Source organism: Hipposideros armiger, unplaced genomic scaffold, assembly GCF_001890085.2.
Source record: "Hipposideros armiger isolate ML-2016 unplaced genomic scaffold, ASM189008v1 scaffold_106, whole genome shotgun sequence".
Lineage (NCBI taxonomy): Eukaryota > Metazoa > Chordata > Mammalia > Chiroptera > Hipposideridae > Hipposideros > Hipposideros armiger.
Window position 1 is genome coordinate 924915 of NW_017731456.1, and position 25011 is coordinate 949925.

General features: G+C 42.6%; 1 protein-coding gene across 9 annotated transcripts in view; it reads left to right on the top strand.

The window, feature by feature from the left end:
- DNAJC6 (DnaJ heat shock protein family (Hsp40) member C6) overlaps nucleotides 1–25011 on the top strand; it is a 146915-nt gene that overhangs the window by 64852 nt on the left and 57052 nt on the right. Inside the window, exon 1 of one of the 9 annotated variants that reach the window (XM_019646725.1) lies at nucleotides 7499–7537. The exons of the other annotated variants lie outside the window; for them this stretch is intronic. The gene's annotated coding sequence lies outside the window, so the exon portion shown is untranslated. Of the gene's footprint in view, nucleotides 1–7498; nucleotides 7538–25011 lie in introns of those variants that run through there. 9 annotated transcript variants of the gene reach the window in all.

Sequence of the window (25011 nt, forward strand, 5' to 3'; positions counted from 1 at the left end):
CCCAGCTCCAGGTTGAGCTGTTGTTCAGCATCTTAGCTGTGGAGGGCAGTGTCACTGGCCCTCATATGTGGGATCCGAACCGGGGCCCTCTGGTGTCCCTAGCCAGTTCTTAACCAACGCGCCACTCGGCCGGCCCAAGAATTTAGCAGTCTTATTGGTCACACATAATGTGGGAATTTCAGAGCGGAAATCAGAGGGGTTTTAGGATCCTCTGTCCTTCAAACAACCTCAGCTCAAGCTTTCTCCCTACCCTTCACCCTTGATACCTTTGCCTCAATAATGCAGATCTTGAGTTAGCTATCCCTTATCTGACCCTCTAAATCTGGGTCAGCTGCTGCTTCTCTGTGCCTTGATAATACTCTGTATTTGCCTCATTGTGCACTGTTCTCATCTTATAATTGCTCATAGAAAATCAATTAATATTGGATGGGCAGATGAATCTGGATAACAGCCCTTTCCCAGTTTCTGATGAGCTTTCAACTGCCAACACCCTTCCTTCTACTCTTTGAGTGGCACCTCACAGCACTTATGTGGCCAGCCTAGTTTAGTTTGGCTGTGTAATCCTTACTTGCCTAGTCCACAGATTCCAGCTTCCGCCTGCTGATGCTTCCACCAGGATGATGGTCTCTTCTGAGGTCCTCTCATTTCTCTTTCCTCCTCCACTTCTAAAGCGAATTGATGCTGCCTACTATCAGCAACTTTCAGCCGAGCGCTGTGCTATGTGCTGGACACGCATTATCTCTTTTAACACAGTATATTTCAAGTTATGTTTTACTATGCCCATTTATAAAATGGGGAAACAGAGATTCAAAAAATGGTGGATAACAAGTAGTCAAGTAAGTGGCAACTGGATTGAAATCCAGGACTGTCTAATATGAAGCCCACTTTCCTGACCAGTCTATAAGAAGGAGCCGAGTCTGTTTGCCTCCATGGTCCTCCCAAATTTCAGTACTTCCTCAAGGAACCTGTCTAGCCCCTGACTGAACTCCTTCAGTCTGGTCACTCTGGACTTTGGAAGGCAGCCATTCAATTGCTGGACAAGAAACATCACTAGGAAGTCATCTTTCATGTTCAGTGGGACGCTTCCCTTTACTCTCTCGGTGCTATATCTAGGGGGATTGTAGTTCTGTCCTGTGTTGCAACATAAATTCCTCTGAATCTATAGCTCCCTCGTGATAGCTAGAAGGGATTTTAATGATTTTCTGGTCTTATCTATTACAGATGAGGAAACTAGAGTGCAAAGAGAGGCGCCCTGTTCAACTTACTACCCGTGCGTTACTTGAAATCTAACCCTATTGCTCTGACTTACCTTTCTCCTTCTAGCTCTTACAGTCTTTCTTCATGAGATGGTTTTTTTTGACCTTTCGTTGCCCTGGTTATTCTTGTATGGACACCCTCCAGCTGGCCACTGTCCGTCTTGTTTTTGGAGCTGATCTCAATATCCCATATATAGGTTGATTGCCTGAGTCTTAGGATGCTTAATAAAGTAATTATGAAAACCTACTATGTGACAGGGTCTATCACATTCTGCCTTTCTTCTTCCTTCCTCCACATTATCTACAATGTTTATGAGGTTATAGGTTTGGCTGCATGTAACAAACGGCATCAAAGCTATGGCTTACACAGATGAAAGCTTATTTCTTGCTCATATAAAAGTCTGATTTGCAATGGCAGCTCTACTCTGAAATAACTAGGGTCCCAGGCTCCTTCTGACTTGTTGCTTTATGTGCCTTAGGGTGTTGCTCTCTTTCTCATTATCTAAGATGGCCAACCAAGCATATTTGTTTTCCAGCATACCTCTTCTCTACAAGAAACACTCTGAAAGTTGTACTCTCATTTCCACTTCTTATCCCATTGGTTGGAACCAATCACATGGTTATGTCTCACTGAAGGGGGAGTCTGGGAAATGTAGTCTTTTATTTTGGGAGGTCACATGACCATATAAAATATTTTTAAGAAAGAAGAAGGGGAGAATAGATATTGATTTAACAAATAGCAGTCTCTGCCATACCCCTCCCTCCTGTTTCAGCTCTAGGAAAACAGGCGCAATCTAGAACCACTGGCCTCCAAGGCTTATAAAGCTCCATTGCTAGGAAAGATGACAGAACTGGGCCTCTCAGGGAAGTCAAGAGAAATTCTCAGGATTTTGTGAAAGACTGAAATTCACAGTCTTTGGTGAGGAGGTCACAATGGTAAAAACAGCTGTCATTTATTAGGAGCTTACTATTTATTTGCCATATATGTGTTAAATACTTAAATATGCATTATCTTCTTTAATTCTCAGAAGAATCCTAGGAGGCAAGCACTATTATTAATCCCCAACTTTACAGATCAGGTTTTCAAGAGAAATGAAGTAACTTTCCCAACGTCACATAGCAAATACATGGTGACACTGCCAGCCATTTATTTTGGTGCCCTGGTAGCCTGAGGTCATTGCCTTCTCTACTTCGATGCCACACAAATTGGAGTTGCTCATTAACACTTCATAAAGCCCTTTCATGTTCCTCATGTAACCTGACACGTCTAAATATAATCCGAGCAGCAAGTGTTTTAGATAGGTTATGAGCCCCAAGTTGAAGGGATGGGCCTTATATCCTGCTTGCCGAGTCTGAGCTCAGGTCAGAAAAAGTACATGGCGACTATTTGGCAAAGGCTGTTGCCGCTGTGCTCCATCTTGCTGTCTGTGGTGCTTCTTGGGATATTTCCTTTTGCATGAGGAAACTGAGGTGCAGAGATATGACAGGACTTACAACTTACTGTAGGGCTGGGATCTGACTCCACGTTGGTCTGATGCCAAGCTGGCAATCTTAACTTGCCCACTGCCTCATGTTTGTTTGTTTTTTTTCTCAGCCTGAACTCTGTTTCCTCATGTTCTGAAGTCTCTCATCATATGCTGAGACCTGGTGCCAGGCCTGCAGTTTGCTGGCCTCGCTGTGCCTGGTTAGAGATTGTAGGCTCTGATTGGTCAGACATTTCTATAAAGAAACCATGTCTCTACAGTCGAGCCTCTTTTCCAACCCCAAATCAGGATATGTAGACCACTGGAGGGGCACTTGAAATGTGGATATTTCAGAATAACAAATATTTGGCAAATTGTGGGTTGGTGATGGGGGCTGCTTCAGAGCTGGTGGGAGGGGACACCTTTCTGAATGGGTAGCATTTACAGTAGGGTATTGTGGAGAATGAGAAGGAATCAAATATGCAAAGAGCCAGGAAGAGGTTCCCAATAGAAGGAATAACAAAAGCAAATACCCTGAGTGGGGAAAATGGAAAAGAGGCAAGAAATAAACTAATATCATGTTTGAGCCTTATGAGTATATATCTTAGAGTTTGTTTGTTACAGAAGAGGAGACAGAAGCCCGTTGTCAGTTGCCCCAATGGAGAATCAGTGGCTACTTGTGGACAGGCCTCAGCGATGCTGGAGTAATGCCTTCCTACTTATCAAATTCTCCTTTGCTTAGGCATCTTCGGAAGAGGGAGCGACAATTTCCTTGATGAATCCTCTTTGTCACTTCACTAAACTTACCTTTGAAAGTGGTCGCATTGACAGTATTCCTTTCAGAATTCTTTTGAGCTCCCCCCCCCAGGGGCTTGGAAGCTAAGAAGGCAGTGGTGTTTTTGATAATAACAGTGGTTTATAAAAAATATTTAGCTCACTCTTTCCTCTTACAATCCATTCAAGCACTTAGAGGGTTGGAAATCAGATGATTATATCAGAGTCCCAAACCTGGAATTGATAGAAAATTGGAGGATACTCAAAGGATGTCCTGTGGGCAGAGGGGCTGAGCTGCTCTGAAAACAATGGCGGATTCTTTTATTTTTAGTGAGTAGAGCCTCACAGATGTGCATCAACTGGCAACAGTCCATCAGTCACTAGCAGACTTGCACATGGTTCCAGTTTGCGTACTTGGGTTCTTAATCTGATTTTTATGCAGCTATTCATGTTAAGGTTTGTAACATACCAAGAGGTTCTTCAAAAAAAAAAAAAGCAAGCAAAAAGAACACAAATCCAGTAATTAATTGTGGGAATTTAATAATACATTCTGGACTGACTTGTTATTTGCCCAGGCTCAGCAGAGATCCTTTTGATGTACTTCCAATAACAATGAAAATAACAGCTTGGTGAAATAAATGGGCTCTTAGGTAGAAAACTGAAGTTCTGTGATGAGCTTTGTCTCCTAATCACATTGTTCTTCGGCACTGGCGGTGAGTACAAACGATCAATGCCTTATTTTTACTTTACAAAGTGCTTCCATGAACATCATTTTACTTCACTTTTACAACTGCCTTGTGAGCTGAGTATAATTATCTTCATATGATGGCCGAGGAGACTGAGGTTCAAAAGGGATAAGTGACAGGTGACAGAATCAGGACTCCAACCCAGATGCTGTTGTACTTTTTAGTCATAACTCCTGTAAAGCATAGTAGCTTTAAAATCTTAAAAAGCATCAGTGCCAACTTTAAGAGAATGACTTAGGGATTTTCCTCCATGAGTATTATTTGAAACATTTTAAGGAAATAACTGTGAATCATGTTCCATACTAACCCTAATAATGCTTTCTATCGTGTCTCTGAGTCCAGAATTCATCAGGACTATTTGACTTTTCCCCAAGCTTCACTCTTTAATATTACCTTATGTTTGATTATACAGTATTGAATGCAGAGCCTTGAGAATAATTATTAAGGATTTGTAGGTTGTTTGACCTTTTTAAAGAAGCATAGATGATGCGGCCACTATGGAAAACAGTATGGGAGTTTCTCAAAAATTAAGAATAAAACCACCATGTGATCCAGCAATTCCACTTCTGGGTATTTATCTGAGGAGATCCAAAACATTAATTTGAAAAGATATTTGCACCCCTATGTTCACTGCAGCATTATTTACAATAACTGAGATATAGAAGCAACCTAAGTGTCCACTGATAGATGAATGAATAAAGAAGAGGTGATATATATATATATATATATATATATATATAATGGAATATTACTCGGCCATATAAAAGAATGAAATCTTACTATTTGTGACAACATGGATGGACCCAGAGGGTATTATGCTAAGTGAAATATGTTAGAGAAAGACAAATACCGTATGATTTCACTTATATGTGGTATCTAAAAAACAAAGTAAAACAGAAACAAACTCATAGATAAAGAGAACATGGTGATGGTTGTGAGATGGGAGGGGGATTGGGGATGGGTGAAAAAAGATGAAGGGATTAAGTACAAATTGCCAGTTATAAAAATAGCCACAGGGATGTAAAGTACAGCATAGAGAATATAATCAATAATACTGTAATAACTATGTATGGTGTCAAATGGGTACTAGACTAATGGGATGAACATTTGGTAAATTATATAAATATGTAATCATCTGAAACTAATATTGTATGTCAACTATAATTGAAAAATAAATTTAAAAAGCATAGATGTGAATAGAAATAAATAAAAAAACTATTTGACAAAGTAACCTAGGCTTCAGCCATGTCTGTATCTGATTCACTCATTGTAACAAATTCGTTTGAAGATATATTTCTAACCTCTTGGACTAGATATTAAGGACAAGATGGCAGTTTTGCTGTTAGGAGAGGGCCATGATAAAACTATATCAAAAGAAAAAAAAGACTCCCAAATGAGATTATACTGGCAAAATTTTCTAGGCAGATAAGAACACTGCAAGTATAAGATGTAATCATGTCTGACACAAGAACTAGGAGAACATAAACTACAAAACCTTTAAGCCTGACAGCCTCTGGCAAAGTGATAAATAATGTGAGGATTTTTAGAATGGCTTTTCTTGGGATAAAGCACAAAATGTAATATATGCAACACACGCAGAATTGCTGCTGGAGAGGCGACAACAAAAATACTCAAGACATCAAAGGAAACCTAGGAAAGCATGTGCAAAATTCCAGAAGAAAGCGAGAGTACGGGCCGTTGGGAGAACGGCCAGTGGTTCCCTGGGATTGGAACAAAGAGCTAGAGAGTAGGGAGACACACAGGAGGTGCGACTGTGGAGGTGAGCAGCTCCCGGGTCATTCAAGGCCTTTTAAACCCTGTTACCGGGAGCTCTTAAAAGTTTCTGAGAAGGGGAGTGATATGATTAAATTTGCATTTTAACAACATCCCTCTGGAAAGGACAAGAAGGGTTCTAGGCTGGCAGTAAGGAGGTCAGTTTGCAGGACAGTTAGGAGGCTGGAGATGCAAGTGACCTGAGGTAAGGTACTAGGTGGTAGTGGGTGTGTAGAAACGTGGGATGGACTTGGTGTTTGCCTGTAGAAACAGGGGGAGGAGGCTAGGTGACTCAGATTTCAATGCATCACCCATTCTTATCCCATAATCTCCTATGCCAGAAAACCTTTGTTGCCACTAGGGCTTTTATGGCCAATCAGCAAGAGAAATTTGTTGACTCTTGAATAGAGCCTTTTGTAATAACTTCTCCCACCCCAAGTTGCTAATGCCCTTGGGACACTTTTATTCAAAGAAACTTGTGGGTAAATGATTGCCTTTTTAAAATGAATGTTCATATCTCTTTATGCACGGACATTTTATTCTAATCCAGGAGGTAAGAACTGTTTTAGGTGGCTAACCAGAAATATAGTGGCTCAGGTTCTTTAATTAGAAAGTGATAGACCTTCTAATGTGTATCCCATGTAAACACCCAAAATAATGTTGCTGGTAATATAATGGTGAAAGTGGTGAGAATGACTATAACTGAAATTTGAAGGCCTGTTTTTATATGTGTGTCTGTCTGTCTATCTATCTATCATCTATCTATCTATCTATCTATCATCTATCTATCTATCATCATCATCATCTATCTATCTTGAGGCTCATCACCTGCAAGATAAAACTTGAGTGTCTTAAATGGACATAAAAGCATTCCATAATGTGGTTCCTACTTATTCCCCACTGTCTGTGAAGTATTGCTGACTAGTTTATAATTCGGAACTTAAGGTCAAAATCAATATTTATTGAGCCACGCACTTTGGAAAAAACAGTGCCCCAAATAACTTATATCCTTTCATGGAGCTCTTTTTCTAGTAGATGGAGATAGAAAAAAAATCAGGATTAAAAATTCTATGAGGACAAATAAACTAGAATAAGGAAATTGGGGATGCTACTGTCTATAGGTGATCTGGAAAGCATCTCTGAAGAAATGTTTAAGCAGACCTGTAGGAAGTGAGGAAGCAAGCCCCGTGGATATTGGGAAGAGTGGGATAGTCGGTGCCAAGGCCCTGAGGCAGGTGTATGCTGAATAGAGGGTGGAGTGAGTGCATCAGAGAGACAGGGAGGAAGAGGTAGGAGATAAGGCCAGAGAGGTATGCGGAGTTCAACTCCTGTAGGGCCTGGAGGTCGTAGCAAGAATGTTCATTTTTCCTGTAAGTGGGATGGGAAACCATTGGAAGATTTTAAGCAGAAGAGTGTGATTTGCCATATTTCTGAAAGGAACATTTTTGTTGCTCTCTATCTGACAGACTGCAGGGAGGCAAGGGTGGAGGCGAAGATGCCAGTTGAGTCTACTGCAATAATTCAGGTGAGAAATGACGGTGACTTAGATCTATGGTTGGAAGCACCACAGGTAGTGAGAATAGGTAGATTTTATCTATATGTATGTGTGTATATAAAATATATACATTGTACATATTGTAAATACAGAAGGTGCCCAAAAAATGTATGCACATTTTAAGAAAGGAAAAAACTGTGTTAAAATTGTAATACTCAATGTATACCGATAACAAAAGATGAATACAAGTCATGTGTAGACATTTTTTGGCACCCCCTGTATATATAACTTTCTAATTTCAAATGTATATATAAAAGTAGGAACTGGAAACAGCACAAGTAGAAAGCAGAAACCTATGTCCCTATCACCTAGCTTCAACAATTATCTACTCATGACCAATCTCATTTCATCTGTAGCTGTACCTGCCTCCTGGATTATTGTGGAGTAAATCCCAACAAATGTTTCAACATGTCACTAAAATATAAGGGCCTCTTTTAAAAACATTATCACGTGTGGAGAAAAGGGAACTGTCGTGCACAGTTGATGGGATTGCACATTGGTGCAACCACTATGGAAAACAGTATGGAGGTTCCTCAAAAACTTAAAAGTAGAACTACCCTATGGCCCAGCGTTTCTACTTCTGGATATTTATCCAAAAAAATTGAAAACACTAATTCGAAAAGACATATGCATCCCTATGTTCACTGCAGCATTCTTTACAACAGCCAAGATATGGAAGCAACCTAAGTGTCCATCGATAGATGAATGGATAAAGAAGGAGTGGTACATTGATACAATGGAATACTACTGCCCCATAAAAAAGAATGAAATCTTACTATTTGTGACAACATGGATAGACCTAGAGGGTATTAATGCTAAGTGAAATGAGTCAGACCGAGAAAGACAAATACCGTATGATTTCACTTATATATGGAATCTAAAAAATGAATGAACAAACAAAACAGAAACATATCCATACATATAAAGAACAAACTGATGGTTACCAGATGGGAGGGGAATTGGGGCAGGGTAAAAAAAAGGTGAAGGGATTAAGAAATACAAATTGGCAGTTACATATTAGTCATGAGGATGTAAAGTACAGCATAGAGAATATAGTCAATAATACTGTAATAACTATGTATGGTGCCAGGAAAGTATTAGACTTATAGGGGGGATCACTTTGTAAATTATATAAACATCTAACCATTATGCTATACATCTGAAATTAATATAATATTGAATGTTAACTGTAATTTAGAAAACCACAATATCCTCATCACATTTAGAATAGTAATAGTAATTCCTTAATATCATCAAATATCCAGTCTGTTCAGATTATCCTAATTCTTAAGTGAGAGTCTTAATTTTTCTCTTTTACAGTTTGAACAAGGATCCAAATAATGTTCATGCATTAAAGTTGGTTGACATATCTCAGTTCTATCTTCCTGTTTCCTTTCCATCTCTATTTTGTCCCCTTGCAATATCTTTGTTTAAAAAATCAGGTTATTTGCACTGTAAATTTCCACTAACATCTGGATTTTGCTGACTGCATCTCTGTGGTCGCACTTTAACCTATTTCTTTGTCCCTGTGTTCCCTAGTAGTTAGATGTAGAGGCTTGATCAGATTTAGATACAGATTAGATTTTTACAAGACCGTCTCATCAGTTAATTTTGTATTTTTATTGGGGGTACATAATGCATTGTTTTTTCTGTTTTTTTTTGTTTGTTTTGTTTTTTTGTGATCACTGCCTAGTTCCATTATTTTATTAGGAGTTGCAAATGGTGAATTTTATCATCCCTTCTTTATTTGTTGGCTGGAATACTTCCATGAAGAGAAACGCTACCTCATCAGATATTTGGTTACTCTGAAGTGCAACTCATATAGCAAAGCCTGGAAAAAGACTTGATTCCTTTTATTTATCAGTTCTCAAAAATAAAATATTGGTTCCCTAGCCTTTTCCAAGGGTGACTAATGAAGTTTTCTTTTCTCTCTCTTTCCCTTTTTATCTTATTATGAACTCACGTTTGTAAACATATATTTATTTCAATCCATTTGCAGTTGTTATTCTTACTGATGCTCAGATGGACCCACCTTTGGCCAGTGGGAGCCTCTTAAGTTGGAGTCTGAGTCTTTTTGACACACTGAGGTAGTCATTGACTCTTTCTTTGCCTTCGGGTATCACAAACCAGGCTCATCTTGTACACATTCCACCCCAATATTAGAATCAGCCTTTGTTCAAAAGACCCTGGTTCTTTTTAGAAAGCAGCCTTTGTGTAACAGGCTCTCACTGCTGCTGGGTTGGTCTTTGTGTCCAGCCCTTTCAGTGGACAGAACTAGAAACAAAATTTTTAAAAGATAAAATACATCATGGATTAGTAATGATACTTCCAACTCATTAGGAAACATGGTTTGTGTGTGTGTGTGTGTGTGTGTGTGTGTTTACTTAATTTCATCAGTCTTTTACATCTGTATCTCTTACATCTGTATCACTTTTGTCCCATTGAGAAAATCCTGGTTCTCAATTACACCAATATAATTACTTGTTTGCTTTTTATTTTTTTAAAGATTTTATTTGGGAATTGGGGGTGGGAACAGCGTTGGGGAATCAGGGAAGGGGAACAGACAAGTTGCTGTCTTTGTTGTTGTTGTTCAGTCTGGTTGTGGAGGATGTCGCTTCACTGGCTCATGTTGCTATTATCATTGTGCTCTACCCAGGTGAGGCAGATTGGTCACCGGCCACTGGACGGCCGCTCACAGCAGCTCACAGCAGTTCACACCAGCTACCAGCCACTGACAGTAGCTTACGGCAGCCCACTGCAGCCCCACTGCAGCCTATGCCATCACCAGTGACTCACAGCAGCCCAGCCCCAGGTTGAGCTGTTGTTCACCATCTTAGCTGTAGAGGGAGCAGTGTCACTTGTTCATGTGGGATCTGAACCGGGGCCCTACTGCTCAGAGCTCATGCTCCCAAGCCAGCTCTCAACCAATGAGCCACTTGGCCAGCCCCAATTACTTATTTGCTTAATGCCATAATACATAGTCACAGTATAAGAACCCCAACACGACAACCAAAGCAGTTTAAAGTTTTAAGGTTTTTATGGAGGTTAGGGGGGTCTGGATATATTTACTTTAAGACAGTTACTTTGTATCTTAAAGTCTCTTGAGATAGTTTCTCTCTATGTGGTTATATCATTAATTTGATACTTAGTTGGGTTTGTTTGCTTCATTTTGCTCTCACTTTATAGGGGTTGCTTTCCAGTTGGTGTTTGTAATTATGTATGTATATAGTTGCAAATTGAAATCTATAAAACAGTTGTATTCAGTCACTTTATAGGGATTGCTTTTCAGATTGTTTTTGTAATTATGTATTTACATAGTTGCAAATTTAAATCTATAAAGCAGTTGTATTCAAGGAAATCCAGCGTGTATCCCTGCCCCCTATACTTTATTCCCTACCCCATAGGTAGTAGTTTTGGAGACAGATGTGTGTGTGTGTGTGTGTGTGTGTGTGTGTGTATAATATATATATATATATATATATATATATATATATATATATATATATGTAAAATGTTTTTTCCCCCATGTCCTTCCACTGTGTCTTAGAGAAGCAGGAGTTCTGCACATAAAATCTGAAGGTTGAGCAGACAATATTTTCTGAAAGATTACATGGAAGACACGAGAATAGGGTCAAGGTCGATATCCTTGGGTCCAGCTTAATCACCTGATAGAATGGCCCTGACTGCCCTCTCCTCTCCCCCATCTGTCCTGGTTAACCTTACTTTTCCTTGCTGACTGTTCAGCTTTCCTTGTTCCCAGGTGCTCTTCTCTGTTTTCCAGTGATATCCTGTACGTAACATTGTCCTTCCCATACAGTATCTACTCTTTTTCTTTATGTTTGTCTGATCCGGAGACTGAGCAGCTTGACGACAGGGATCGTGCTTGCTTCTGGTTTTCTACCATCTAGAACAATGTGTTTGACTGAGTAGAAAGTTCAGTATATACATGAGTAACTGACTAGGCCAGGCATAATACTATTGGGTTGTCGGAAAAGTCATGACTTATTTTTTCTATGTTTTTCATTGCAACAATGCGTCATGACTTTTCTGACAACCCAATAATTTCTCTTAGAGGTATTTGTCTCCGATCTTCAGAATAACCCACAAGATAGATGTTGTTATCCCAATTTACAGATGAAGAAACTGAGGCACAGGAAGGTTTAAGCAGCTTATCTAAAGAAACAGCTAGTAAATTGCTGAGCTGGAGTTTTGACCCAGGCCTGTCTGATGCCGAAGGTGCATACCCCCAACTGTCCTCTAGGTGTATTCATTTAATAAATGGTGTAGGAGACTGTCTACGTTTTACCTTTCCTAACTGTGTGATCTCAACAAGTAAGATAGCCTCTGTATATCTATTTCCACCTCTACAAAATACAAGATAGCAATAATATGTACCTCATAGAGTTGTAAAGCATTTAGAACAATGCCTGGTACATAGTAGACACTCAAATGTTAGCTGATTTTAGTTACTGTTGTTATTTTTAGTAGCAAAATACTAGAATATACTTACTATATCCCTGTATCCACAGTTCTGTGCTCTGCACCGTGTATGCAGCCTCGTGTAACCCACTTGCTTGCCTTCTAGGAGCTTAATATCAGCTAAAAAGGCAAGACGTAGATGTTTAAAGGTTACAGAAATGGGAAACCAGGGAGTGGGGAGTGGCTATCCTGTTTGAGATTAATGCCAAGTTCAGGGAAAGAGGACAAGGAGTCCACAGCTGAACAGCCTGTTATGTAACGGCCCTCACCCACCAGGGCTCCCCAGACAGAAATAGAAAATGGAAGCCTAGATGGAGATTTGAATGCTTTTGTTTGACTGGTGCTGCCCTTAGTGGCAGTTAGAATGTCATGCCCAGGTGAGGCTCCTCGCAATACCTTGCCCCTTAGCAAATCGCATACATCACAATTGGACTCACATTTTATAGAGTCTGTGAATCATGGAGTCACCCAGTGTTAAGGGACCTTGGGGAGCACCTAACTGCACTCCTCGTTTCACAGAGGAAGAGACTTTGCCCTGAGAGGGAGGAAAAGCCATCTGCTTAAGGGCACCCAGGTGCTTGGCACATGAACTGCTCTGGTGTTACCCTCATGGGTTGGATAATGCCTGTACCTGAATGCTAGGACTCGTGCCTGGGAGGGAGTGGATGCTAATATGGAAGCATGTGGGGCAGAAGGATGGTGGCCCCGCTCGTGCGCTGCTCCTGTTGTCCTTGGCAAATCCAGGCTCCATTCCTATAAGAAGCACAGTGACAGTAGCTGCTGTGGGAAGAGTTGGGCGCCCCCAGGACATAGCCATTTCTGCTGCCTGATTTATACTGGGTGAGGCTGGGGGCTCTGAAGCCCATCCACCCATGCGCTGTTGGCAATGATGCTGAGACCTCTGCTTTCTCCCTGTCAAACGGGAAATGAGGAATGTGATAGGGAAGGGGCATGGGATTCAGGGTCAGGCAGACCTGGTTCACAATCGGATCTGTGACCTTTCCAGAAGTATTTAACTTTCATGAGCCCTAATTTCCTCTTTCGTAAAATGGGCATCATGATATCCTTCTCAACAGGTTGTTGTGAGGATGAAATGTGATAGCATATGGGAAGGCCCTGACAGATAGAAAGTGCTCTGCAAATGGTAGCTACCCCTGTACCCCCAGCCATCTCCATTTAAGACTGCGTATTCTCGTGAGGAAGCATGGTGCAGGGTTGTGGCTGTGTTGTTACACTTCCCTGTTTATCAAAAGTTCCTGAGGGGATGATGAAAGATGCAGAATTTGGGCCCCATCCTCAGATATTCTGAGTCAGAAAAAATATGGAACTCTGCATTTTTAAACAGGCAACCCCAAGGCATTTTGATCCAGTGGCACCTCTGCATTCTGGAGTCAGGACTGGCATTCAGTCCTGGGAATGCCTTGTACCACTGCTCACCAAGCCTCTTAGCTTGGGCAGATTGTGTAACCTCCCTGAGCCTCATTTGGGCATCTGGAAAGTGGGACCAACTTAGCCTTTTTTGCAGGGTCCTTGTAAGGCTGAAACGAAGCAGTGACTGTGAAGTATCTCTCTTGGACCTGGCATATAGGGGAGCCCCATGAAAATAGCTGCCCCTCCCGCCCCCAGGTTGCTTCATTTACTTGTACAGTTATGCTACACACAGACGGGCTTGTCCAAGGGGTCGAGTGGGAGTGAGATCAGTTACCCAAGGGCTAAATCACCCTATTCCAACATATACAAAGGTTCTGTACAAGCTAGCTGTAGCCCCATTTCCTCCTTTTAAAAAAGGAAACTAAACCTTTAAAAATGTATCCCCCAACCCACTTATGCCATTCATTGGGTTTTGCAGAGGACACATCACTTGTGATGGAAGATCACCTGCTTTCAGCCTCTGGTGTAGTCCCTCCTTTATCAAGACCCTATTTTATGGCTGTCGGTGCCTGTCTTTAGATCCCAGATAGCATGATCTTAGAGCCTATGAGCTCTGATCATGTTATCTGGGATCTAAAAGGTACCAAGGGAGACCAGACCGTGCTAATGACTTATCAGCTCTGTCAGCTGGTAGCCTTCCTTCTCAAAGAAGGCTGTGACCCTGGGTTTATCAGCACTAATGTGCTTTTATTCCTTAAAGGGACTTGACAACGGGCAGCTTTGCAAAGCATGTAGAATGCTTCTTTTGGGAAGATGGAGAGCATACTCGTGGGTTGGTTCTTTAAGCTCTTGCCCTTTCTCCTCTCCTGTGCTCTGCTGCCATCGCTGAAATGCTTATGCACGTGGCTGACAAACACGAGAATCAAAGTCCGAGCAGCTGCCGACCCTCAAGGCTGCATGGGCCTATAGGGTGGGTGGCACTGGGCAGCAAGAAGAGGCTAATTCAAGAAAGAATATGAGGTATGATCGAAAAGTACAGTGAATGTTTACATAAAAAAATTAATGACGGTAAAAGGCACATTGCCATTGATCCCATGGTTCTTGCCACTTTCTGAAGTAGTTCTGGAAGTCCTCTTTCGTGAGTGTCTTTACTTCAGCCTCCATCATGACAACACTCCATGTCGCACATTGCTTCTGGCATAGGGCAATTTCTGTCAAATCAAAACATTACAGTTGTCTTCATCCACCTTATTCACTGGATCTGGCACCGTGCAACTTCTGGCTCTTCCCCAAAGTCAAAATGATGCAGGATATTGAGGCAGCCACCGCAGCGCTACTAAAGACACCATGTGTCTTTAACAAAATTTTTTTATTTAAACATTTACCATATTGTTTCATCACACCTCAAAATACTTAAAAAATATATTTGATATAGCATTATGTAAATTTAAGGCATACAACATGTTGGCTTGATACATTTATTTATTTATTTAAAGATTTTATTGGGGAGTTGGGGGAGAGAACAGTGTTGGGGAATCAGGGAAGGGGAACAGACAAGTTGCTGCCCTTTGGTTCTTCAGTCTGGTTGTGGAAAACGTTGCTTCACTGGCCCATGTTGGTATTGTGATCATTGTGCTCTTCCTGGCTGAGGCAGATCGGTCACTGGCCATTGGACGGCCGCTTACGCCAGTTGCCAGCTGCTCATGCAGGTTGCCAGCCACCCACGGTAGCTCACAGCAACCCACTGCAGCCCCACTGCAGCCTACACCATTGCCAGCAACTCACGGCAGTCCAGCTCCAGGTCGAGCTGTTGTTCACCATCTTAGCTGTAGAGGGCGCAGCATCACTGGCCCTCATGTGGGATCCGAACCAGGGCTNGGAAAACGTTGCTTCACTGGCCCATGTTGGTATTGTGATCATTGTGCTCTTCCTGGCTGAGGCAGATCGGTCACTGGCCATTGGACAGCCGCTTACGCCAGTTGCCAGCTGCTCATGCAGGTTGCCAGCCACCCATGGTAGCTCACAGCAACCCACTGCAGCCCCACTGCAGCCTACACCATTGCCAGCAACTCACGGCAGCCCAGCTCCAGATCGAGCTGTTGTTCACCATCTTAGCTGTAGAGGGCGCAGCATCACTGGCCCTCATGTGGGATCCGAACCAGGGCTCTGCTGCTCAGAGCTGGCGTCCCAAGCCAACTCCTAACCAATGCGCCCCTCGGCCGGCCCTTGATACATTTATATATTATGGTATGACTGCTATTGTAGCGGTAGTTAGCAACTCTAGCACATCACATAATTATTATTATTATTTTTTTGTGGTTGGAATAATGAAGATCCAGCCTCTGCAGGTTTGATTATTATAACACAATATTGTTGTCTTTAGTCACAATATTGTGCATTTGGTCTCTGGGACTTACCACTCATTGTAAGCCTTTGTACCCTTAAACAATGTCTCTCCTATCTCCTCACCCTCCAGCCTCTGGTAACCACCATTTCACTCTGTTTTTATCAGTTTGGCTTTTTTCAGATTCCACATATAAGTAGAGAGCATCTTCAACTGCTGCCGCCCTCTCTGTGTGACCACCAGCTCCGCACAAGGGACCATGAGCATAGTTCAGCCTGGGCTTTTCCTCTCCTGCTTGTTACAGTCTCAGAAAGTCGTTCTCATTCATTTGTGCCTTCCCAGTAACTGATGTTTAGCAGTTTTTTTCTCCTTAGTGTCTGGTCTTTAAAATATCCTTAGATCATAGACAGAGCAGACATCAGACCAGGATCTGTCTTCTCTGTTGTCCAGCAGCAGTGCTTTTGGGCTTGACTGCTTCCCTTTATGGTTTACGCTTTTAACTAGTGTGTGTGTGTGTGTGTGTGTGTGTGTGTGTGTGTGTGTGTAGTAGCAAAATGCCATGAGAAGAACATGGGAGTGAGGCAGACCCGGAAAAGGGCCCTGGCTGTGTGACTGTCTTTGTCTCTTGGATCCTCAGTTAGCTCATCTGAGAAAGGGGGATAATAGAACTTAATTTGGCAACATGATTGTGAGGATTAAATGAGAAAATGGATATAAAGCTCATAGTCCCAGTTCCCAACACTCGTAAGGTGATTAATAAATGATTGCTATTGCCATTATTATCTTGCAGTGTTTCAATGCAGTTGCAGTTGGTTTAAGGCTGAAATGGAACTTGTGGTTTCTACACAGATTTAATTCAGTTGAATTCAGTGCCCTATTCTGGACTCTTTACCCGGGTGGGCATCCTGCTCGGTGCTTGCTACAGATACGATGTAAGTCGAGCACTGTCTCTGTTTTCACTAAGCTCATTCTCAATTAATTTCGTCTTGTTACAGCTCCCAAAAAAAGCATTCCCACACCCCTCCCAGTCATTCTAAACAACTCTGTGTACTCCTTTGAAGGTCAGCTTGACCTTCAAGCCTTTGGGATTTTGGGACCACTCACCTCCCTCGTCTCCCCTCTCTCCCTCTCTAACACAGAATACACACTCTCCAGCCTCCCAGCTGCCTGAGGAAACAGCATCATACCCGGGTTCCATAGGCACCGTAGTCAGTGCCTTAGGCACATTACCCACCCTCTCAGAGTCCCCTCCTTTCTCCTCTATTAGTGACCATAATGCTCATCCCTCAGCTCTGGATGAGGATTCATACCTGTGAGTCTTTGTGCCGAGAGCAGACGGACCCACACAGGCCAGACCGCAGGAAATAGAAGAGTCATATTGGAATCTGCATCTTCCAAGTGCCAAGCGGAGGCAGACGCCTCCTTGAATGCAGGGAGGCCCTGGGTGTACAGTGATTTGTCTGTGCCATCGGTGGTGCCATTTCTGTAGCCTGCAGAAGAGAAACCACACAGCCTTTTCTGTTCCCCTTCCCTCTCCAGGTTCCTCATAATAGTAGGTGGTGGTGAAAATGGGATGATGTTGATATGGCTACTTCTTACTGGGCGTGTGTGTGTGTGTGTGTGTGTGTGTGTGTGTAAATATATATTAGTATGTTGGTATATAATATTTCAGTTAGTAATTATTATCTGAGATCCAGCGTGGTTGCATAGCACCCCTAAGCTTGCAGAAGACAGGGAAGGAGGCAGAAATGATGGTGGCGGCCCTTCCACAGCATGACTTCAAGCTCTTCCGATGGCTTGGTAACCAGTATGCCAGGGAAATAATCAACTATCTGCCTCCTCAGCAACAGCCAGTGTTTGGCTCCGTTGTCATTGGTGCGTTTCCGTTATCTTCATGTGGGTGAAGAAATAGGTCTCAGAAAATTTAATCCAGCTGGCGGTGCTATGCCCAGAATTCAATTAAGTCCACGATTTCCAATTAATGGGCCCTCACGCAGAGATTGAGGTCATAACATTAATCTTGTTTTATTTTAGGATTTCCACTGTCATCATTCATAGCCAGCCTTGTCAGGATTATTGGAACATAATTAAGCCAGAAAGCCATCCAGAGCAGCTAGTTCATGGGGGAGCCAGGGAGGGACCCCTTCCTTTGCTGGGTGAGCCTTGCTCGGGCATCACACATGAGGATTTCCCTCTGAGGACCATCTCCTGGATGTCTGATCTCTGTATCATTCCAATCCTCCTATGATAAAAAATCTCCAGACATGGAAAGGATTTCAGAGTCCCAGTTGGCGATCCACTGTGAGCAATGTTCTAGTTAATTCAGTGCCACCACATACACCTTCACCGCTAAGTTACCACGAAGTTGTGAATGTTAACAGTACGGTTTTATAGATGGTGGATTTAACCTTTGTGATGATTCTGTGAGGAAGGTATCCTAGGCTTTCTGACTGCATTAGTCTATAGATAGGAAGCGGCCTTCCACTGAATCGATGGAAGAATGTGGCAGTTAGACGCAGACCTTCCCAAGAGCCTGCTTCTTTCCTTTTCTCATGGTTTCTTTCCTTTTCTCATGGTTGTTTTGCCTGTAAGATCTCCTTCACTTCCCCACGTGGGAATAGGAAGATAGGCATGCGTAGGCACATCCTATTTATAAGTGCCTTCCAGATGACAGATGCTTCTCTGTCATCATTTCGTTTAAACCTCATCCCATACTCGGAAGGCAGATATCTGCTCCCGTGTTACAGTGGAGGAAACTGCGGCTCAGAGAGATTAATTAGCCTGCCCACAGTTAACAGAGGCAGTAAGGAAGGAAGGTCAGTATCATGAATCCAGGTCTGCTTGTTTGCAAAGCCTCTGTCCTTTCAGCCACGTTAGGCAGGCACCAAATGCTGCTTCTCTTTTCCTGGCTCTCCAGGAATGTTTATTGTGGAGTTGAGACTTTTTAGCACAAGTAACACATGGGGTGGGAGGCAGGAGCGGGTCACTGTTTTGAATGGAGGGGTCCTGAAAAGAGCCGAGGAACCAGCCTACACCCCAGCAGGTAAGGGTGGCCCTTGAGATTTAGCATGTCTGCTGTGTGCTGTGAGGCCAGACCCAGGCAGTCGCCCACATCTGGCCCAGCCAACCCCAGTTGTTGACATTGACTGAATTGGCTCAGAGTTTGGTTTTCCCATGCCAGAGAGTGGTGGTCAGACCTTTATGAGAGTGTCTCCACAAGCCAAGTCCACGCCAGAAACCTTGTCCTTGACACCAGTGACACGGACGTGTTGTGGCTTCTCTTTGCACTTAGGTAGCAGATTTGCTTCCAAATGTTGGCTGTAGGTTTTTTTGGTTGTTGTCTTGTTTTGTTTTTTGTTTGTCTCAGGATTCGCCTTCACAGTGTTTCTGCGTTCCCTGTTTAGGTAGCATTTGCATATGTCCTCACTCTGAGTTCACCGCCTCACCTCCCTGAGCGTTTTTAGGCTTGGCACAGCTTACTTCAGACTGCCTGTCAGGGGTTCTTCCTGATGCATTTATCTGATAATTAGATGCTGAAGGTACTGCCTTGGAGTTTCCTTCAGGTGCCCTCTGATGGAATTCTGGCTTTGGAAATATGCCCTGAAAGGTGTGCTCTCCCTGGGGAACCCCGCACGTCGGAGGCAATATTCATATTCATCTGCTCTGCGAACAGCTTGGAAATCTGTTGATGATCATTTTTTGTCATTTGTTATGTCAGTGTGACAACCAAATCCCACAAGCAGTTATAGAGAGAGTGAGTGAAAGTTCTTACTCTTTAGCTTGACCTTCAGTCGTTCTGGGATCTGAGGACCGCTCACCTTCCCAGTCTCCCCTCCTTTTCTTCCTAACACACCCTCTACCTCCTTCTAGGTCGCTGAGGAAGCAGCATGATATCCTGGTTCCAGCATGGTGCCTTAGGCCAATTACTCACCAATTGAGAACCTTTCCTTCCTTCCTTCCTCACCTGTTTAGTGGAGACGGTGATGGTCACCTCTCAGTGCTTGTAGCATGGCCCCTAGTACAGCTCTAACTGGTGCTAGTTATGATCCTGTTCCTGTTTATGTCTGGTGTCGACTTGGTGGTCTCTTGGCCTTTGCTTGCTTTCCTCCTTCAGCTTGAAATGCCCTGTAGACTATTTCTACCCAAACTACAACTCAAATGCCACCTGTTCCGTAAAGCCTTCTTCTTTCCTACTTCCAGCCATCTGCATCCTATCGTCAATGTGACAATAAGGTCCTCTGAACACGTGTCCACATTATGTGCGTGCATGTGCAACACACTCACACACACACACACACACACACACACACACATTACTTGGTGAGTCTGAGCAATAGAAAATCAGTTCACAGTTACGTTGCAGCTCTGTGAGAGATGTTTAAACTTGCAGTGGCAGCTGCACAAAAAATATTAATGATTCTGAAGGTACTTTTCAGTGTTAAGTGGGAAAAATGGCAGGTACAAATCTATATATAGTATGATCTTCTTTCTGTGTATGTTCACAGAACACAGTGTCTACGTGTGCACATATATGAAAACACAGAACTAAAAATGCAAGGATATAGAGTTCTCTAAAATGTTAACCGTGGTTACCCTTGTTACTCTAGTTTTATTTTCTTCTCTGTTTTAATTCCTTTTTCTTTGGTTTTAGTGAAACTAAGGTGCAGAGAAGTTAGTTAATCATACTGCCTGTGGTCTGTACATGGGACAAGGCTGCTTTCTGGTTTTATTCCAAATTTTCTTTTTTTTCTCCCGTCATTCCCAATCCCATCCTCTTTTCTAAGCCATTTGCTTTCTTTCTTGAATGCTCTCAATATATGTCCTTAGATGTGCCCAAATTTTCCTATGCCTGACCTCTGTATTATATATGTATTGTATCATTACACAATAAAATATATATTATATATAATGTTATGTAACAAGATATGACATCATAAATACATATAATATGTTTGTTTAAATCTGATTTAAAACCCTTTTTAAAAATAGAAACCAGAATTGTATCTCCTTTCGTTCCTCTCCCCTCAACCTCACAATCTCTCTCTCTCTCTCTCTCTCTCTCTCTCTCTCTCTCTCTCTCTCACACACACACACACACACACACACACGTACGTGAAGATTTCTTGACCAACTACACTTCCAGCTTTGAAATCCCAGGATTCTTTATTGCTTATTGGTTGATCTTTCCCTTGCACTCTGTGACATGTGGTTCTGCGTGGAGTTTTCACTCTGACTTGTCCTGAGTAACTGAGCCCGGCTCCTACCTTTTAGCACAGTACAGAACTTTGCAGAGAATGGCCATGGCAAGGTGGACAGCCCTATGGGACCGGGGATGGCATTTAGTGGTGATTCATGTGTTTGTCTCTTCTTCGCCCAGTCTGGGCTCTTTTCAAGGATGTGGTGAGAGGGAGACAGGCTTTAGAGTTAAAAGGGGTGTGTGTGTGTGTGTGTGTGTGTGTGTGTGTATACATACATCCACACATATATATCAAAACTTATCAAATGTTTACATATTAAATACGTGCAGTTTATTATATGTCAGTTTTATACATGTCAATAAAGCTGTTTATTTAAAAAGTTAATCACAGAGCCAGCCAAGTGGCTCAGTTGACTAAGAGCTTGCTCAAGAGTGTGAGCTCTGAGCAACAGCAGTTCGAGTCCCAGCCCGAGTTGAGCTGCTGCTAAGCTGCTGCTGAGCTGCCAACAGGTAGCAGGATGGCTCAGCTAAAAAAAATAAAATAAAATAAAATAAAAAGTTAATCACAGCAATAATTGGGGAAAATCATTTTATCTTCCTGGTGTGTCCACCAGAGGCTGGGAATACATCGCTGATATCCCATGAGTATTGAAATGTTATGCATCTGGGTTGCTTCCTCTTATAGTTTGAGTAGGATTGCACTTCTGTGACTGTATGTACCAGGCCATGCCTGATGAAATGAAACATGCATGGCATCACGCAGATACTTGTATATCCTAGCTAAGTAACCCTGAGTGAATGAAACTGCCTCTCTCAGACACGGTTTCGTTATCTGAAAATTAAGAGCAAAATTACCTTTCAGTTTTATTGTGTGGGGTACTGTATGTTCCGAGCATAGTGCTTAGCATGTAGTAAGGCTTCTTTGGCAGATGTGTACCACGGTGTGTTGTGTGTAGTGTATAGTATACACATATTGACCTTGACCTTGTAAACAACAAACTGTCCATCCATGGTAGTTGCTGCTCCTCTGGAGCGAAACAATTGGATCTTTCTCTAAGTAGTCTGCTTGCAGTGGCAGCTCCAGAATTTCTGTCTAGGAGGAGCTAAGAGAAGACAATCTTGTTGGAAGGAGAGGAGGCTGAGAAGCATGTCTTAGCGTTTACTTGCATAACAAACACAGCGCTTTCCTAAGATTCCCTTTCTATGTGTATCTGGGTATTATTTGGAGGGACTAGTACATTAGTTCTCTCAATCACCCTTTGAGGCCTCTGTTGTCTTCTCTTCTCCCCATTAAATGGAACTGAAATGCTGGAAAGAAGATTTTTGCTTGATATTTTTCTTTGCGGTATTCTTTAAGAAGGCCATCAGCCCTTTGTAATCTGTGTCCTCCATCTGGACACAGGGTCAGATAACAATGAGGACGTTTTCTCTGTTCCAGGCAACAAGGCCAGTAATTAGAGGGAAAGGTCATAGTCCCTCTAATGCGATTTAAGCCCTGACCTTTTGGATAGACCACAGAGAAAAAAATTGGATGATCCCTCACTTCCTGGAGTGGAGAGGCCATGTGATGGGCAGAGCCCTTTCTGTTTCTTCGGAGTTCCATTGGGGGGGTTCTGATCTCATTAAATAGATTTGATCATTATTATTTCATAATGATGAACCTCTCTGTTTGGCCCCAGTGTTGGAGAATAAAGATCTCTTACATAGATCTGTTTCCCTGGCATACCATAAATACTTAAAATATTTGTTGAATCATGTTGAGCAATATCCATATATATTTTATATGAGATTTTATTGTCTAGAATTTGGATTGGCAGCTATGGCCTGGTTCCGATGATCTCTGAAGGTATAAAATACGTTACATCCATTTAGCTGGAATTTCCCCAGCCCACTGTTAGTGGCCTTTATTTTACATAGGTCAATTTTGGTCCCAGTGTGGTCTTCGTTTTAACTACATTTCTGATTCTTTCTACTCTTACCATTTTTTTTTAACGCCTTGGGTCATTTCAGGAAAGAAATTTCTCCCTGGTCTTCTGATCAAATATTAGTCTTCTGTACAATAAAACTCTTGTTGAGTTTCATGAAATCCCCATCTCCTAAGCGAGCTCAGTGGGCGCTGGAAGACACAGGGCTGCCATAAAAAATTCAGAAAAGTGTGCGGAGAATGTGGAAGCATCTGGTTATATGTGCTGCCTACAGTTAGGCAAAGACTGTGTCTGCCAACGTTGATCTGTTTGGTCTTCCTGGCCATCCCTACCATCTTCTCTCTGCATTCTACAGCAGCTCAGTGTCACTTACATTTATCGAGTGCTTAACTGTGTGCCAGGTACTGTGTTAAGATTTTAGAAGGGTGTGAAGAAGCATGAAACATGGCCCCTTGTTAGTAAAGACCCAGAGCCTCAGGGGGCAGAGCAGACTCATTCACAAATAATTCTTATACAGACCAAACTCTTCTGAATCCTAGGATGAGGTGCAAAGCGAGGTGGGAGAATGAAGGCATGAGAGACGAAGTCCCTCATGAAAGAAGGCAGGATGGGGAGGTGGGTAAGTGCAGGGGCTTTGAATCCAAACGTAGGTCCAATCTCATCCTGCCATGACTGCTTCTAACGCCTCAGTTTCCTCACTGGGACTCCCCCCATCACTGTGCTTAGTTGGGAGGGTCTGGGTTAGTAGTTTGTGGAAACTGCCTAGCAGAGGACCTAACCTGGAGTACTCATTTAACAGGTGGCCTTTTAATAATGCTGAAAGTGTCGGGAACTTTTAGAACTGGAGGGGACTTAGGTAATCATCTGATTCATTCCCCTGTTTTTATAGTCTTTGAGGCCCTGAGTCTGTGATTGTCCCATAGGCACATAGCTCGGGAAGGAGCTGGGGCTGCTTTTCCCATCAAAGTCCTGAAAAATGGGTATAGAAATACTGTACCCATTGATTTGATGGTATCAGGAGCAATACTAAAATATTCAGTAAGTGGTGATAATGTAAATTAATATATAGGTATATATAATGTATAGACACCTTCATTTGCTAAACAAATGTACACATGCACATAGAACTTAACTACATGATAATATTTATGGCACAATTTATTTATTCTAATTCGTCATTTTTGGGTTGATTTTTGGACATTTTTTAGAGTGTCCTTGTCACTGGCTAAATGACCCTCATTTCTGAGACATGGTTTGACACAGGGGACGGCATCGGATCCTTCCACCAACTTTCCCATTAAACTGATTGTCAGAAGGGCCCTGTCATTGTTCTCGCTGAAGCAGGGCTGAACGTGCTGTTGACTTGCTGGGCTGCGATGCACTTGGAAGCCAGTGCTCCTTGCGGGGTTTGAACCCTCAGCACCTGAGTTCTTGGCACCACCTGCTCTGTGGCCTGGACCTGCCAGGGCTGCGCTCCCCAATGGGTGATGCTGCACATGCCCGGGTCTCTCTGCCTCCTTGGTCGATTGAGCAGCTGCCAGACCTGTCCATGTCTAGAGCTGCTGCTGTGCCATGTCATCAATGACTTGTAGCTTTCATAGCTCATACCACATGCCACATAGTACAGACATAGTTCAGTATTTCCAAAACCAGTACCATGTGCAAATAGCATATACCATTACCAGATCACTTCAAGTTGGGAAGGCAAAACCCCAGAGCTATAAAGAGGGTTGCCTCTGTTAAAAACTTCTGATTCTGAACTATCAGAAGTGAAGAGTTTACATATGCTGTAATGGAGCTCCAGGCAGAGATTCTGTCCTTGTACACATCTCCAGTTGGCTTCGTCAATGCTGAAACTGAACAGCCTGGCCTGTTTTGCTGTGGCTGCCTAGCTTTGCTGGAGACAGCATTTTTCAGGGTTTTATTCTTTCTGTTCCCCAGAGCCACCTGGTAGCTATCATTGGTGCAGTGCTTACAGCACCCCAGGCACTATGCTAAGGTTTACAGAACCTTGTCTTATGTAATCCTCACCACAATTCTATGTGATATTCTATGAATGCTTCCATTTTACAGATAAGGACATCAAGACTTTGATCAGTTACTCAACTCCTCTAGGCTGGATGTCCAG